Source organism: Grammomys surdaster, unplaced genomic scaffold (genome assembly GCF_004785775.1).
Source record: "Grammomys surdaster isolate TR1022 unplaced genomic scaffold, NIH_TR_1.0 126391, whole genome shotgun sequence".
NCBI lineage: Eukaryota > Metazoa > Chordata > Mammalia > Rodentia > Muridae > Grammomys > Grammomys surdaster.
Window position 1 is genome coordinate 8,757,433 of NW_021621185.1, and position 18,086 is coordinate 8,775,518.

An 18,086-nucleotide genomic window follows, 5' to 3' on the forward strand; every position below is an offset into this window, starting at 1 on the left:
CTCCCTTGTAGGCTTTCCTCAGCATACATCCCTTACCCTTCTTTCCGCTTGCCATGAATGCTATCCTGTTGTTCATTCCCCAGACCTCCTGTTTAGTCATACAATCTAAGAAGGCAGGAGTTTTGTTGCTGTTTTTGTTGAGACAAATCTATTTAGCTCCAGCTGGCGTGATGGTCACTCTGGTAGTCCAGGCTACCTTCAGACTTATAATACTATCACAGTTTCCTGTGATAAGACCATAACCTTGTGTCACTGTCTCTGTTTAATGAAAGATTTTTTTCTTTCATTTTCTCCATTATTATTCAAAACTTTAATATGCTTGAAACTGTGGAAGAAAATATAAAGCAAATCTGCAACTAAAACTGGATCGTTAAACAAAGTAAATATAAAGTGTAACAGAGATCATGAGAATCCTGGGAAGGTCTGTTATACAGAAAGGAAAGTTTCTACAACTAGGATTTCTTTCATTGATATGAGACTACATTCTCACTGAAAAAAAAACCCAAAGTGAACAAAATTAGAAAGGGGATAGTACAGGGCTTTGCTCAAGTGCTGAGCTAGACTCAAACGTGTAGTTTCTGAGGAAGGCAGGAAGAGTATGGAAGAGCAGTGACAGGCCACTTGCAGAGATCCCTGTTGGTGCGCTAAGAGGGTTGCCATGACTTTATAATGCTAATTGCTAGCACTTTTGAATCATATGTGCAGATGTTTCTTCATTTCAGAAGTAGAAGCAGCACTGCTTAAACAATCAAACAACTATGAAGACCCTTTCTGTACAACAATACAATAAGAATTCTTGATGTTGGTCATGTTTACTAACACCAAATCAATTTAGTTTACATTTCATGTGATAGAGAGAATTCAGCATTCACTTGTACTCATTGACATGTTGGATATGACCTGGAGTAAAGGAAACTTGTGTTAACTAGCAGCCATAGAAGTTATTTGGTATTTTATAGATTTAATTTTTTCGGAACTATCAACCTTGTTTTCTGAGACAAAGGTCTCGCTGGCTTGGAACTTACTGAGTAAGTTGGATTGTGTAGCCATCAAGTCCAAGATATCCATCAGATTCTGCCTCTCCAGCATTGAGGTACAAGTGTACACCACTGTACCCACCCTTTTTATGTCGGTTGTTAGAACTAAATCAGACTCACATTCTTGAATACAGCAAGTACTTCAGTGACTGAGCCATCTTGCTACCCCTGATATATTTTTTTATTCATTTTTACTGTTCATCCTTTTCCCTGACTTTAAGTGTTGCTTTTATTTTCTCAGATAAAGTGATGAGATAAAGCTGTACCCAAGGGCTGGAGAGATGGCTCAGAGGTTAAGAGCACTGACTGCTCTTCCAAAGGTCCTGAGTTCAGTTCCCAGAAACCACATGGTGGCTCACAGCCATCATTGATGAAATCTGGTGCCCTGTTCTGGCTATGCAGGCATACATGCAGGCAGAACACTGTATACATAATAAATAAATTAAAAAAAAGTTGTACCCAAGCTTTATGAATTCACAACTTAGGCTGAGCAGTGTTTCTAACTATCCTCAGGCCTAGGCCTGTAAACTTCTAACTCGTATACAATCTAATCTTCTTCAAATCTGGACCTTGAAGGCCACAACCTGGCCCCAGTAGCTTTTCTTAATCATGTAGGAAGATTCCACAACCCCTTTACTACTGTGTTGCCCTGGATACACCCAGAACCACAAGACTAACGCTGGCAGCTTCTTCTGCTTGTTTGGGATGAAATCTGGCCCCATCCTTGAATTATATTTGTATAAGCGTTGACTTGTATATAGTTTCCTTTGTGGCATATAATTTCTTTTTCATAGATTGCAGGATTAACTGGGTGGATTCTCGCCCTAAGGGTACTATGTGGTTTGCCTTTTTGATTCTTCCATTTGGATATCCAGGTGCTGTTGTACACCAAATGGCGAGGGATGGAGCAGAGACGAGTTCTAGTTCTTCAGTTCATGTCTTACCTTGGGGTGTCTGGGCCCCAATGCATACTGGTTAGAAAAGAATGAAGTCCAGAATGGGTGGGTGATCAGGATATTGTTCCAGCAGTGAATACTGGGATAAGGAAGTCTTCTTGGAAGATTTAAGTATTGCAGCTTTTCAGTGTTTCAGCTCTTTTAAAAACAACTCTCTTGGATGACAGTCAATGAAACAGCTTGTGAACTTTATTAAGATGAACAAGGACTATATAATCCATGAAGAGTGGAAAAGGGTTTTTCTTAGGGTAAGATTTCATTGGCTGAGGTTTAAGGTTCTTGGGATACCTCATTTGCTTGGAGAGGTCTTCCAGGAAGTTCAACCTGTAATTTTGCCAAGCATTACATGACATTCCTTAGGTAGAGTGTGGTGATTGGGGATTCCCAGATAAGGTAGAGAAAAGGAAGCCTGTTGAGAAAGGGAGTTTTTTTTTTTGTGTCGAGCTCAGGGGAGCTATCAGGACTTGGTAGACTTTGACCTTAGGTAGCAGGATTTCCCAAAACCAGTCTTTAGTCCATTTCTCTTTAAGAATTTTCTTGTGTTAAACTTATTTTCCAGAGAATGAATATCTTGGTGCTCCTTTTATTCACAAATTGCGTTTTGTACTTTTTTGCCCCTCTTGCTCATTGTCATTGTAGATATGCATAAGAGTGATCACCAATAACTGTGTGATACAGTCAATGCTTGAATGTCTTGAAATCATTGTCAACAACATTAATCTAAAACTCTTGAATTTAGCCCACAGAAGATGTTTTTGGATCAAAACAGAGTGTAGCCAAATTTATAGCCAAAATATCACAAGAATGGTCTCTAGGACAGTTCTTATTCTTCCTTTATGAAACCTCTTGAGCTGGGCCTCCACAATCCATATCGCTCTAATTTTACTATCTTCTATGCTCCTACTAGAGTGGCCCATTAATCACTATTTATAGCATTCAATTGCTTTTACCTAATCTAAAGAACCAAAGTCCAAAAGAGAAGCATTGTTAGATCTCAAACCCCTAATACTCTATACTGACAGCTGTTGAAAAAAAATTGAATGGCCATTCAATAATTCAGGTGCCTAACCTATCCAATTATAAATCATCACTAAATATCCTACAACAATGTCTAATGCCTTATGTTTAAGTCATGACCTAGACAACCCGTACTATATTACAGACAGCTATGAGCCACCATGCTGGTACTGGGAACTTGACTCAGGTCCTGTTAATGTACCCAGTGTTGTTAGCTACTGAACCACTTCTCCAGCCTTATGATCCGATCCTCTTCTTAAATGAATTTTAAAACCCCTGTTCCCACTTAGGTTAGAAAAACAGGAAAAATGGTCTTTTTTTAGTTTTAGAAGTAAGAATATGATTACTTTAAGAACATTATTTGTGGATGCTCATATCTACAGAAATATGTGTGTCTCTGTGTAGTCTGACATGTTTGTTGAACAAGTGCCAGGTCCCAGACACTGTGCTCATTTCTAGGGTGCAGTAATAAAAACACAATGTCTTTTCTCTTTTCTCTTTGATCTTTCATTTTATAAAGGTAAAGCAAGAATTCCACAGTGGCACTTACAGCCCTGGCAATGGCTGAGGAGAGAAAGACAAGGCCCCCTAGAGGAACAGGCAACTCATACATTTTTTTCAAAGACAAACAAAGAATTGTATAAATATGACAAGATTTTCACACATAACCTGTCCTGTCCAGCAGGGCATTAAACAGGGGTCCGGGGAGATCACCTGAAAGAGAAGATGAGGAAACAGGCGAACACAAGGAACATGGCTTGTCTATAGGCTGATCAAACCGTAATTTTTACTTTTTCACACACAGGTTATATACACAGAAAGGCAGGATGTGGGGAATGGGATGATGCAGGAATGTGGGTGTTCAGGGGGAATACAGATTGTTCAGGGAAATTACAGATATCTTCCAGAACAGAGTGTCAGCTAGGTGAAGGTTCAGGGGACAGACCACTATGACTCAGCCTATGATTCACTTGTCTTTATCTAAGTTGGTACTATCCACCAAGGTTACCTATCTCACAAGGCCTATGAGTAGCCAGGCTTGGCAGCCTTCCACCAAAGCTGCTGTTTACAATAATTCCCAGCTATCTGTTTCAGTGTTTTTCCATAGAGACCCAAGACTTGATGCTAGCAGGCATGTATGTCAGGACTATTGCTGATTTTAGGCCTATGGCTGATTTTAGGCCTTCAGTGTATAAGCAGGGCTGCTCCCAACAATATCTAAAAGTAGATGTATAAATGTTGGGAACTGTCAGTTAATGGTATATGTGAGATACAAAATCAGTAAACATGAATGCATTTCAAGAGTTACACTTGTATACTTTACATATCATAGAATTCTGAGACAAGCTTACCATATACTTTCCGTTTAAATTGCTAATCTTGAAGCAGAGAATATATTTGTACCAACACATGAATACTGGACATTCACTTTGACTTTTACCAGCTGGATGGCTGTTGTCAGAATACTACAAGGTACTTGTACAAACAGGATATGGTTATGGTGGAATATATGCTTGAGACATGCATCTAAGTAGAAATGGAGAGAACAGACAGCATGGTAAGCCATTTTAGACCTTAAAAATAAGGTTGAGAACAAGAAATGTAGGACTACTTCATTCATTATGCAAATATTTGCTTATTATACAGCACATGCCAGTTGCCCAAAATTCAATAGGAAAGAAAATAGATGTCTCCCTGGGACATATTTGATCCTAACGGTGTAGATGGAGAACTAAAGGCTTACGGATGCTTATGCTTTGGAGGCCATTACAACCAGAAGATTACAAGAGAATGGTGGAGAAGGCATGTAAACTGATAAGAGATGCTAGTAGGATGGGATGGGAAGTCAGAAAAACATGGTACCACAGACACCAAACTGGTAGGAATTTGGTGAAGTGAGTTAGACTAAGGTGGATGTCAAGAAAGTCAGGACAAGACAGGAAGGCATCAATGGCTGAACAATTAGCAGGTTATTAATGACCTGACAGTAGATGTAGACTCAGAGAACTAAAGGGAGACAGAAAACTGTCCATTCAAGAAGACAGAATAGCAAATGTACTTGACTCTTTCATAAAGTTGGCTATGGAGAGAAGAAGAAAAATATAAAATGTGGAGATAAGAAAGCCCTGTTAAGAAATAACAGATTAAGAATGAAATAATACCTTCATGTGGGTCCTGAACAACTGGAACAGGAGCTATCCCAAAAGCTATGCCTGTGTGTGGGTTATGTTCTACTAACTGGGCTGCCTTGTCTGGCCTCAGTGGGAGAGGAAGCACCTAGCCTTACAGAGGAGAAGGGGAGGGAGGATAGAGGAAGAATTGTGGGAGGGGTTGACTTCAAGGGGGACAGTGAGAAGGATGTAAAGTGAATAAGTTAAAAAATTAAATAAAAAAGAATAAACTAATAAGAACAATTAAATACAGAATAGGAAGTAGATAATTTATGAGACAACATCCCTATGTAATTTGTAGAAAGTGGAACCAGGGTGAAGGGTGGTGGACTTGAGCTTATCACTAATGATTTCTTCTCCAGAAATCTGAGAGATGAAGCTGCCTGAGTTTGAATACCGCTGTGTCTGGGGAAAGAGGAGATTAGAGATAAGTAAGTTCTTGTAGCTCTGTTTCTTTGTGCAGGGGAGCAATATGTCTGAGGAATTGAAAATGGTGGACTTGTAAATTGAGCCTTGGGGATGGAATTGCCTGAACAATGCCTACAACAGGACCAGCAGATTACCTTGAGTTCCTATCCAAAGTAAGAGACCAGCATCGTGGTGACTCCATTCCTCTCATCCTTTAGATTTTTCTCTAGAATGTTTAAGGAATGGAGGAAATCTGAAGCTGAGTATTGTCTTAGTCAGTGTTTCTATTCCTGCACAAAATATTATGACCACGAAGTAAGTTGAGGAAGAAAGGGTTTATTCTGCTTATACTTCCACTTTGCCATTCATCACCAAAGGAAATCAGGGCAGGAACTCACACAGTTCATTACAGGGAAGGAACCTAGAGGCAAGAACTGATGCAGAAGCCATGGAGGTATGTTACTTACTGGCATGCTTCCCCCGGCTTGCTCAGTTTGCTTTCTTATAGAACCCAGCACTACCAGTCTAAGGATGGCACCACCCACAATGGGCCCTCCCACCCTTGATCACTAATTGAGAAAATGACTTACAGCTAGATCTTACAGAGGCATGTCCTCAAGAGAAGCTTTTTTCTCTGTGACAAATCAGATTGTGTCAAGTTGACATGCAAAACCAGCCAGTACAAGTATAATGCTCTAGGTTGAGGGCAGGTAGGTTGCAGGATTAAGGGGTAAGGAGTTTTAAGATTAAAATGAGTTGTTAGAGCTTCTGAGATTTTCACTCCTAAGAAACTCAGTATTTTCTGTAGTTGCTGTCCATTGATCTGCAGAGACAAAATGACCCTTCAGCATTCACAATGACCTATTTAGCTTGAAGAGAACAGAGGATCAGGGCAAAGAACTGAGATTGTCCCCTAGATGTGTAAGATCAACAAGAAAAGTGACAGTCAAGACTTCCAGCCCTTCTCCTTGTTTTTCCCCTTAATCTCCCCTCCTATGTCACCATTCTGTGACAACTTAATTGAGGATTTATTTTAAGAAGAAACTTGATCTGAAACAGGGTAGTTATTTTGTACTAAGGCAGCTAACACTCCTTTCTACTAAGTCAGGTGGTATCACAAAAAAAAAATTTAAGACCTTGCATCAGGAAGAAAGGATGAACTAAATATTCTTCTCTTTATCACATGGGTACTTAGTGTTATGCTTTAGCACAATCACTGAGCCACCTCCTCAGCAGCAATTACTTTTTAATTAAAAAGTTTCCCCAAGTCACAAATTGTAAAGGTACAATATTAAAACCTGACTTTTCAGAGGCTCCTACATATATTCTAGTTCGTTCAGTTGAGTTTCAAGCTGAGTCTAAATATTTGTGCTTGCTTGGATGAATGCGTATATGCATGCATGTGTATCTATGTATGAGTCTGTTGGTGTGTATGTCTGTGTGTGTCAAAGTATGTGTATGTGTGTGCTAACCCTACTCAAATATCGTATAACATCCTTATGTCTGTGTATGTGAGAGTGTGTGTATGAGTGTGTATGCATGTGTGTGTGTATGTGTGTGTATGTGTGTGTTATTTATATAAAAGTAACTTTTATTTGCCTGCTATCTCTGAGGATTACTGCCTCAGTCTGCTAACCTAGTCCTAATCCTGGAAGTCTTTGTACAATCAAATCTAGAATGTTTTCAGCTTGTAAGACATGCTTCTGAATAAGCTCACCCTGTTTTGTTCTTTCTGAACTCTGGTTGGCTGGTTCAATTCAGCTGTTCTGGCTCAAAGTCCTCTCCAAACTGAGTCAGTCTGGCTTCTCTCAGCTTCTCCTGAATTTCTCTCCTCGGCCTCAAACTAACTCTATCAATATTTTCTAATCTTCTGACTCCTCATTCTCTTGCTTGTTCTGTTTTTACCTGGTCTAGCTTGTTTTCTCTTCAGTCTGTCCTTGTAAAAGTCACCTGGTAAAACTGCCTCCTTCTCTCTCTCTCTGTCCTGCTCTACTGTCAACTCTGCTGCACTGCTCTCCAGACTCTACTGTATTCCTGTACTGTACTTCCTTCTGTACTGTCTCTCTTTCCCTTATGTAGTTTCCATTTCCTTTCTCATGAGAGTTTGGCATATCCATTCTGTCAAATCTTTCTCTGATTGGTTACTTTGTCTGCCATTCAATTAGACATTACTTTCAAACATGGCCACTTCCTTCTACAAACTAACTTTACCTTTATTGTTTGCAATTAAAGGTGTGTACTAAGGGCATGTCTGTATTCCAGCCAGAGGGAGTCAAGGTGTATGCTAAGAGATGAGCCACATGACAGCTAGAAACAGGATCAAATATCCTGTAACATACCTAAGTACATGCAGACAGTGGCAAGAGCAAGACTTGGGCTATCTTCTCCTTCCCTATCCTTTTCTACTTTATTCCCTACAAGAGGGCCTCTCACTAAACTGGAAGCTGGCCTGGCTAAGTAGGTTGGAAAGTGAGTTCAGATTGGTCTGCGTCTGCCTCGAGTGCTGGGTTCCAGGTATGCACAGCATGTCTACGTATCACGTGGATACTAGTGTCATGCTTGAGAACCAGCATCTCTACACTGAGCCATCTCCTCAGCCACTATCACTTTTTAAATTAAAAAATGTCCCCGGGTCACAAATTGAAAAAGTAAAAATATTAAAACCTGACTTTTCAGAACTCCTTATGATAGATAACTTCTAATGTTACAGCTTCCCTTTTTACTTTTCTCATGTGAAATTAAGTAAATTAATTTTCTGAAGATCATCTGAAGATCATGAAAGGTCCATTATGAAGGTGTACTGTTCCTAAGATCTATGACAACAATTCTAAGTCGGCATGTGCTTGCTGAATGATTTTTGCATACAGCCTGTGGTCATGTGATTGGTCAGAGTTTGAGGTCCACTCATGTGGTCTCTCCTTGTCACTATGCCCTGTCTGTATAACCCATGTTTGTGTAGGACAGATTTTGCTGCTAATGTGTTTACTATAGAAATGCCTCAGTGATTAACTTTTGTCCCACTCCACTAAGCCACACTCATTTAAAAGATTTATTTTTATCATTTTTAATTATGTGTATTGTGTGGGGAGTATGTGCATACCCACACACTGTCAGAGGGTAGAGATATCAGGATCCCTCTAGAGCTGAAGTTACAGACACTTGTGGGCTGTCTGATATGGGTCCTGAGGTCCAAACTCCTGTCCTCTGCAGGGGCTGTGTGTACTTTCTCCATAAGCCATTGCTTCAGCCCCCCAGACACTCTGTTTTCACAGCTCCTCCTCTCTTACATCCTCTTTTTTACTCTTTGTTGCAACTTTGTCTAGCTGATTAAAGCCATATTAGGGAAAACTGTGGCCTTACACAGTTAAGAGAGTGGTGTCACATGCTGGCAGGTGTTACCCAAAATTAAAGTTATTAACCAAAAATACTATTTTAGAAGACTTTGGTACTATTCGGATGATCACATTTTTTATTTTCAGCAGTTGCAATGTAATATAATATGTTACTAAATTGCTAGGAAAATAGAATTTTCAGATTATTTACTTTTTTTGGTTTGTTTTTTTCCAGACAGGGTTTCTCTGTGTAGCCATAGCTGTCCTGGAACTCATTCTGTAGATCAGGCTGGCCTCGAACTCAGAAATCCACCTGCCTCTGCCTCCCAAGTGCTGGGACTAAAGGCATTTGCCACCACTGCCCGGCTTACTTTCAGTCTATATACAAATACAGATAGTTTTACTTCTTGCTGTAACAATAAACTGTATCCATTCAAGATGAAGTGTAATCAGCACCTTTAAAGGATCTGTAGATGTAATTTTCAAATCTGTATTTGTGGCAGAGGAAAAAGTCTTCAAATATACATATGGATGAGATAACTTGGAAATGTGTTTCTAGACATTTGGACCAAATTTTCACAACAGCAGAAAAATAATATTAACTTTCTCAGACTGTGTTCATGGTTAGATAAGGTGAAAAAGTGATTTCTGCTGTTAGATGCAGTGTTAATGTGAAGCTCCAGAAGAGAACTGCTTTCACAGTACTCCTTGAAAGCAAAAATGAAAGAAAATCTGGATTCATGATAAAAAGGGAATTGTCTCTGAAAGGCATAAGTTCCAAAGGCAGAAAATCTCTTTAGATATTTAATCTAAAGCATGAAGATTTAATCTGTTGTTGTCATTTTAGAAAGATGTATACTGTATACATATTTGAGATTGGGGTATTGTCTCAAATTAATACCAAAGACAGAAAACTAAGTCTTTGAATTTATCTTTCTCTAACAAAATGAGAAGATTCAGCAGTTGTCCTTTTAGAGAGATAGGGAAATATACCAGACAATTTGTATATTATTTAAAAGGGAAAATTTCTTTTTTTAGTAGAATATTTTATTTATTTATTGCATATATATATATTATTAATAAATTTTATATTTCCTCAATTCTTTTTTTACAGTCCAGTTGTTATCCCTGTCCTGGTCTGTCCTCTGATTGTTCCTCATCCCATTTCTCCTCCCCCTTCTCCAAGAAGGTGTCCCCACCTCCATCACCCCCACCTCACCAGACCTTCCTACTCCCTGGGGCTTCAAGTCTCTTGAAGGTTAGGTGCCTCTTCTTTTACTGATGCCAGACCAAGCAGGGCCTTATATCAGCTGGTGTATGCTGCCTGGTTGGTGGTTCAGTGTCTGAGAGATCTCTAGGATCCTGATTAGTTGAGATGGCTGGTCTTCCTGTAGGGTAGCCCTTCTAGCATCTTCTACTGGCTTTTCCCTAATTCAACCACAAGGCTTCTGGCAATTGGTTGGGTGTAAGTATCTGCATCTGACTCTTTCAGTTGCTTGTCGGGCCTCTTGGAGGGCAGCCATGCTAGGCTTCTGTCTGTAAGCACACCATAGCATCAGTAATAGTGTCAGGCCTTATAGTCTTCCCTTGAGCTAGATCCCAATTTGGACCTGTCACTGAAACTTTTTTCCCTCAGTCTACTCTCCATTTCTGTCCCTGCAGTTCTTTTAGACAGGAACAATTATGGGTCAGTGTTTTTAACTGTGGGATGGCAACCCCATTCTTCTACCCTGTCTTTCAACTGGAGATGGATGCTACAAGTTCTCACTCCCCACTATACGGCATTTCATCCAAGGCCCCTCCCTTTGAATCCTGAGCATCTCTTACCTCCCATGTCCTTGGTACATTCTAAAGAGTTCCCCCCAACAACCCCCACACACCTCCCGAGGCTGCATGTTTCTATTCTTTTTGCTGGCCCTCAGAGCTTCACTCCTGTTCTCCTCAATACTTGACCGTGTTCCTCTTTACCCCTCCCTTTCCCCTCTCCCACCAAGGGTCCTCCCTTTTTCTGCTCCCAGGATTGCTTTCTTCTCCCTCCCAAGTGGGATTGAGGCATCCTCACTTGGGCCCATCAGTCTGTTAACCTTCTTGATGTCTGAGGATTGTATCCTGGGTATTCTGTACATTTTTGGCTAATATTCACTTATTAGTGAGTACATACCATGTGTGTCCTTTAGGGTCTGAGTTACCTCACTCAGGATGATATTTTCTAGTACCATCCATTTGCCTGAAAAACTCAAGATGTCCTCGTTCTTAATAGCTGAGTAGTATTCCTTTGTGTAAATGAACCACATTTTCTGTATCCTTTTTTCAGTTGTGGGACATCTGTGTTGTTTCCAGCTTCTGGATATCACAAATAAGGCTACTATAAGCATAATGGAACACGTGCCATTGTGGCATGGTGAGGAATCTTTTGTGTACATGCCCAAGAGTGGTATAACTGGATCTTCAGGTAGATCTATTTCTAATTTTCTGAGGAATCTCCAGATTGACTTCCAGAGTGGCTGCACCAGTTTTCAATCCCACCAACAATGGAGGAGTGTTCCTTTTTCTCCACATCCTTGACAGCATTTGCTGTCACCTGAGTTAAAAGATATAATTTCTAACTACTGTGAGGAATCAAAATGAATATTATGTGTTTCCAAATGGTTCAATTTATATTAGGGTTCTAATTAATATTTGGACCCTGAAAGATTGCCCCCTTTCCATTCTGATGTGTGACTTCTCAGGCCCTTTCCTATTAATTATATGACATATGTAAATTCTTGCTAAAGAAGAAGGAAATGACAAAACTGTTCACAGAAACGGGAATTCGTGCAGCACCAAGTGATACATGTTTGACTAGGTTCTATAAATGGATGCCCGGAGCATCCTCTCCCTTCAGTCCGGAGCATCCTCTCCCTTCAGCAGTACACAATCATCTCTGCCCTACTCTCTCAGCCAACAGGTCTATCACGGATACATATTTAATGCAGGTAATTAAATATTTATGAATCCTTTGCATCAACATCAGAGAGAGGTCTAGAATGTATTACATTTAAAGGGAAGTTCCCTCCTTACTAAGCTCCAAGAAGCCCCTAAGCCTTGGTGTCAGCAGTTAAGCTAGATGTCTTTGTGATCTTTTATGGAACTAATGAGCCCTTACCTGAAGATTGGAGACTGAACAAACTATTTCTTACCTCATCTTTAAAGGATTTGAACAATATATGCAGGTTCTCTCTGTTTCCTCACTCTTGAAGTAAAGTCATTTTACTCATTGACTTAAATTCATCCCTTTGAGGTATTCGTTGTTTATATAAATATTCAAGAATTTGTTTGTTCATCACAAGTAGGTACAGCATGTGTTCTCAGGTATCCTCTTCATCTTGCCCCCAGGAATCAGTGCAAAGTATTACCTCAGAAGAAAAAGATGTATACCTAAGAACTGACTGAATGATATTTTGTTTGTCAAGAAACCTCTGAATAATTCTTGACTCTGGGAACTTCTTTTGTTTCTAGGTATTGAAACCCAGAGAGCTTCCTGTGTCTTCTTTCAGAAGTCAGCTTCCTCTCCTGTGCAGTGAAGGAGGTGATAAGACAGCTCATTCTAGCAGCTGCCCTCAGCTTTCTACATGGGTGCACAGCACTTTCAGTACTGACAATATTTTCTCAAGGTGACCAAGGCATTCTGGGTTTAAAATCTACAAAACCTATTTTAGTATACATTTTTGAGGTAAAATAAATCCTTAGAAACGTGATAAATAGGATTTTTTTCCCCTTAGGTTACCAGTAAGAGACTTCTTTAAGATCTAAGTGTTGATAGCGATTATGTAGAGTGCATTTTGATTCATGGTGTAAACTAAAATTGAAAGCCTTATTCAGTCTTCTGCTGTGGGAATAAGTGCTGGATTTATCACGTTAAATCATAAGGACTATCAGGAATGCATTGTAACCACAGAGGAGGGAAGTGTTTTTCTCCTGAGGAAGGGGTTGGTGAGGCCATTTTTATTGGCAGTCTGAAAGTTATGTACTATATGGCATAGAAAGTATTAGTGAGCCTTGGTGAACTGAGATCCACTGAATTTGCTGAGGACTCTTCAGAAGCACCTGCATCTGCATGTGAGCAGATGTCGCGGTGTTGTTTCTCCTGAGAGCTAAATTGGAGAAAACCAATAATAGATCCAATAAAGACCAGGGTGCACTTGCTGCCGATTTTCCTGGGGATTATAAGAGATCTAAGTGTTGGGCTTCTGGGTCTCTGTGTTAGACCTCTGTAAGGTCTCAGTGTTGGGCCTCTCTAAGGTCTCAGTGTTGGGTGATGGATTAGACTCTCCTAAGTTCTGATTGTACTTTACTATAATTCTTGCTTTCCTTTCACTGTAACATCATCTTCAGTTCTCTTAGTGATAATTCCCAACCATGAAAACGTTGGAAATATTCTTGCTCTCTATGTCTATCCTTTCTTCCTACATTTATAAGTATGAGGTCTTCATCTCTGGACTGCTTCTAAGGTCCTTAGATTGTGCACTGGCATGGCTGCACTTGAGCTGATACTGTTGCCTCTGGCTTTTCAGTTTCTGGTAGATGCATTTTCTTTTGGCTAATTAGACTAATGGAAACTGTAAATGTACTTACTAAGCAAAAGCATGTTGATGGCAAGTGTATGCAAAAGCAAATATTTATTTTCAGTACAGTGAAACCCAAACCCATGTTGAGAAACTGGACATCTCTAATGAGCAAATCTTATTTCCCTTATCATGGAATCAGCTTTTCTTAGGTTATAAATTATATCTAACTTAGTGGCTTGAAATAGCTTACCATGCTATATGATAGTTAATTTGGGCTGAAATTATCTGGTGATTTTTTTTCATAGTTTGAGGCCCCATGTCTGCTGTCTGTTGGCATTTTAAGTGAGGCATTGGTCATCATGGCTTTATTCACATGTCTTTGTTACTGTTATCTGGAGTGATAGGACTGGGTTATATGTCTCTCATCACCAAGAACACTATTGTTATCATCCATCATGTGTTTACAAGGTTGTTCACATTTCTCAGCAGCCAGCTCCTATTACTACATTCTTTTTTACAGTTCATCTACATGGCAGCTGGCAGTTCTCAGAACAACTAGAAAACAAGTACAGTTCAAACTGAAAAACATTTTCTATTCTCGCCCTGTGTCATATTAGTTCTCCCTGTGTCGTAATACCACTTATTAATGAGAGGTACATCACCAACTCAGTTTTAATGGGTAGAGTCGTAGGTTCTTTAATGGATAAAATGATCTAAATCAGGGATTCCCAACTTGTGTGTCATGACCCCTTGGGGCAAGGAACTGAATGACACTTTCACAAGGGTTGCATATCCTGCATATCAGATATTCACATGATAATTCATAACAGTAGCAAAACTAACAGATATGAAATATCAATGAAAATAACCACAACCTGAGGAGCTGTATTAAGGAGTTGCAGTTATAGGAAGGTTGAGAGCCACTGATCTAAATTCTCTACAAAGTTATGTGACAAAGCCGTAGATGTAGAGAGGGGATGTGTAGGCTTATATTCTTCAAAACCTACTTTATTAAGTGTACTTAATTTCTTGAATTTCCTTTCTAGCCCATATCTATCAGAGATAGTGGAAAGGAAAGGTTAATAGAGCAAAGAAGGATGTGGACCTATTTAGAAATAGTTCTTTTGAGAGAATCTGATCTGTGTTGTCAGAGTATCAGCAGTTCAGTTCACCTGAATCAGCAGTGGTAGTTTGATTAACTCACAAATATCATTGACAAATCAGCAACAACAGTTCAATCCAGAAGCAACTGTGAGTCTCTGCAAATTGGCCAAAGACCACAGAAGCTGCAAGAAGCTATCAGAACACTACCACAAGTGTGTTTATCTCTATGAAAACATGACAAGTGATGACTAGTAAAGAGTGGCAAGGTGAACCAATACCACACAGCATCATTCACTGTCTGTCAGGTTATACTTATACCCTTTTGTAGCAGGAGGTATTAGAAAAGGCAGTGCATCTGGCTAGCTCCCAGCCACTGTGTTCCTGCTCCAAGATCCCACACTAATGGCTCTGGCTGGCCAGGAGCGCCAGCCTGGGAACCACAAGACATTGGCGTGGCTGCTGTCTCCCCTGATCAGCTCTGTGGAGTTCATGGCTCCATGCATGGGCCCTGGGCCAATTCTGCCACCCTCATAGTGCTCAGCTCAACCCCAGACAATAACAGCCATCCTCGTGGTACCCGGTAGAGTGAAGGCTTAATGCTTAAAGATTAACCAAATAGATTTATATGTCAGCAAATATTCAATACTCAAGATGCCCATAGAATTAGAATTGTTAACCTAATTACCTAAGCTTGATATGAAGATATTAGACTGCTATAGACATGAAGACATCCGTGGCCATCTTCTCTCTCCTTTTTCTTCCTTTTCTCCTCTTCCCAACTCCTAGCTCCGCCTACTTCTTCTCTATCCAATGACAGAGCTCTTGCTACACAGTTTCTAAACATAGCTTGTCCTCCCAAGCATCTGATCTAGTAAAAAATCACATGCCCTTTTCTAGGCTGCTTCCAGATAAACATCATGTGTCTGTTCTCCCATGTCCCACATGTCTGCCTCAGCAAATGCATTCTCTCATAAGACAGTTTTCAGAAAAGCATCGTATGATACTACTGAGTCTCAAAAAAAAACAACAAAATAAACCAAAAACAACAACAACAACAACAACAACAAAACAAACTTAGAAGTTTCCACTTTAGGTATTAGTTTGTGATCATTAAAAATTTAGAAAGATCTAGGGTTGTGCAGAATTGAAAATGTCCCTCCCATCCCCTAGTTTACAAGAATAAGAAAATGAATACATTAGGTTTTAATGGATAATCTCTTCTGTAGTTCTGGAAGAAGCCCAAATGGAGAGTTTGTTACTGTCCCAGAATTTTCTCTTTGACAAAGTAGAGGGAATGAAGTAATGAACAGAAGAATGGCAGAGTTTCCCCCAGCTGTTTATACTGATAGAGCCAAAGTAGCACAGATATTTAGATGAAACAGGTAGTCTGATTGTGCCAGGCTTTACATTGTGAAGGCCATGTTCATTATCACCCAGTTAACACAGAGCTGAAGTTGCTCAGTCAAAAAGAGTAACCAATTTGTTAGTGGTTTTCTTCCTTTGTTTAGAAAGTATTTAGGTAGATCATAGGCTAATATCTGGAATGAAAAGCATCAGTTACAAAGAAAGTTCCACGATTTGAGATTCCTAGAGTGGTTGGCTGGAAAGTCACCTCCTAAAACATTTTTTAAAAAGGCAAATGCATGTCTAGAGAGTGAGGATCAGAGGAAGAAAGCACATAGATTAAAAAGCAAACTTTTGACACCCTGATACCCAGTCCTTAGAAATGTCTAGTAAGGGGGAATAGAAGAATAGAGTGGATTTGCAACATCAGTGGTCATGACATCACAGGAGCTACAGAGAAGTTCTGAGAAAGGAGAAAATTTACTTCTTATTTCTGCACATGTGCTAGCATGTTAACAAATTGTACACACACATTTCCCTTCCGTTTGGCATTCAGTTTTTAATCTTTGAAAAACAGTTTGTAACAAATATAGGAGTAAAATAATATGTTGCCAAATTGTGACAAAATATGTAAGCTTCACTAAAGGAGTAACTTTTTTAAATTAAGTTTTTGTAAAGAAATTAGGATTTACTACATTTTGAATTTATTTTTAAAAAGAAAAGCATGTAGAAAAACAGATGAGATATGTCATCTGAAGTAGCAACCAGTAAAGGGATAGGAACTAACATGTTGTATGGAAGTTTCAGTCAGAAGGGTCAATCCTTTGGGCACATCTGGACCACCTGTGTGTGGATCAAATAACAACCAGCTTTCTGAAGGAAGAGTTTATAGAAGAGATAGGATTTCATTATTTCTTTCTGTCAAAGACAGAGGAAGGTTTGGTTTTGCCAGACACTCTGGGGTCTTTATTCTCTGATATTGTTCAAAGCAGCCTTTCATCTCACCCTTAAACTTTTTAGTGTTTACTTACCAGCAATATGTTGAAAATGGGCAAATAATGGTCCACTTGGTAAATATGTAGTTGTGGCTAAAACTGATACTGTGGTGCTGCTTCTTCCTTCTGCAGTCAGCTACACACAACTGCAGGTCTCAGTGACCTGGCACTGTAAGTAACAGGGGACTCTTTTTACAGAATACTGTTCAGACCACCCTGCCACTGAGGAAATTTAGGCTTGAGGATTTGGTTTCCTCATACATCTGTAGGCAGCTATTGCTTTATCTTCTCAGCTAAATTAGTTCCTGCATGTTAAAAAAAAAAGGGAGGAAGTGGCAAACCACCCCCACGGAAGACTTTATTTGGTTTTTAAATATGGGTTTGCTACAATCCTGTTGTGGTTATTATTGGAGACAATCTTAACATGTTGAGCTATGTGTTTTCCAGAGGAAGTGCTTAAAGACAAATTCTGAATTCTGCAAGATGTTGAAGGTTGTATTTTCGCCCTACACATTGTTAAATGTCAGGGTTGGGTTTTGTGGTTAACTTTGAGAGAATTCTTGGGGAGTCTGAGGGATAGTAATTAATAGGGGAATATGTATGCTCATACTTCCTTAATATCCACTGGGTGTTCTCTGTACTTCATTTCTTTCTCTATAGAATTCTTGCTTGAAACCACTCAAAGGGCTTTCCCAATGATTAGTGGGTAACAAACACAGTTCTATGTTACCATGTTGAAAGGAGACCGGAGAGTATCTTTCTACTCTTCTTTAAATGAAAGATTGTGTGGCTTATATTTCCATATATGCAAAATTCCTCAGTAACATAAGTAGTAGTTTGTTTAGGCCATACAAGATTTGAGTCAACCTATTCCTTGATGCTATGATACTATAATTTGAAATCTAACACTGTTATAAAAAATCTAACGAGGTGAACAAGTGTTTTGACCAAGAGAGTGAAATTAGTTAACTGAACTCAAAATTTCATAATATGGTTGCATTCTTCAAACACTTAGTTTTAATTTTAGATTATTTTTGTTTGTTAGTTTCCCTTCAAAGGACCAGTTGTGTTTTATTTCTTTGTTGTTTCCATGTAAAGGAATCAAATCCTGTAAAACAACATGGCTTCCTCAGCTCCTAGAACTGGGCTAGTGTTCTGCTAAGTTGTGGAATACA